The following is a 1,022-nucleotide window of genomic DNA, read 5'->3' as shown; positions in this document are numbered from 1 at the left end:
TGCCACAGGAGTAGCGAATGGTCAGTCAGCCCTTCTAAACCAGGAGAGGATGCAGAGACTCACGGTTGTCCTCAGTCCTGCCACGCCCGTGCATTCCGGTCCCTAACCCTCTGTCCTCTTGACGGAGTCCTCTTGACTGTCACAGGAGGTGAGATTAAGAGCGCCAGAAGGGAGGCGCTAGCTCAGCTCACTGCCAGGTGATTCATCCTCTCCAAGGCCAGCGTGAACAGTATGAACAGTGTACGGAGGAAAGCTCCGAGGGTTGTCACTCAGGTGACAGGACGGCACAGGAGCCCATGGTTATGAAGTCCGAGTACAAAGAACACAGGGCAAAGAGCAGGGTGGGAACTGGACGGAGACATTCTGCCAAGGTCCATGAAAGTTTGGGAGGCGGAGGACAGCCTTGAGGGGAAGAGAGAACGAGGTGGGAAGAACGGGGTTAAAGAGTACAGGAAAGCCTAAGTGGCTCCAAGACAGAGGTAGAGCATCCATGGCATTTGAAGATGGAGAATGTCAGTGGCCCTTCCATCGCTCTCTCAGTATTAACCAGGCTCTGCGTGCATAAAGGCATAATTACAGGCAAAATAAGCTCCTTGAAGTAAGAGATAGAATGTCTAGGGGAAGAGGGATAAAGGAGAGAACAATCTCACTTATGATGTAAACGAGGTTGATAGAAAAATACCACCAAACAAAACAAACAATCCCAAATAAACAGGCGGTTGGGCAACAAGACCAGGCTGAGCAGGCAGCCCATTCCCCCGGCCAACCAGAGGGTCCTAGATGGCCTCATTAGACATTTCTGCTTTTCTTCCCCAGTCCACACACCTTCTTTCAGGGCGTCTGCGTCCATGTCCCCTACCTGTTCTCTGCAGATATTCTCAGCAAGTTTCCAAAGAGGCCCTGTTTACTTCTGGAATCAAAGCCCGAGAGAGAGGAGGAGGGGTTCCAAAGGGCTTGAATGGTTCCTCCTGGGAAGCAAAGCTAATCAGGAATGGAGCTGAGCTTGTAACCCTGCATCCTGA

This window comes from Rattus rattus, chromosome 2 (genome assembly GCF_011064425.1).
Source record: "Rattus rattus isolate New Zealand chromosome 2, Rrattus_CSIRO_v1, whole genome shotgun sequence".
In the NCBI taxonomy this organism is placed as follows: domain Eukaryota; kingdom Metazoa; phylum Chordata; class Mammalia; order Rodentia; family Muridae; genus Rattus; species Rattus rattus.
Note: the sequence above shows the minus strand (reverse complement) of the source record.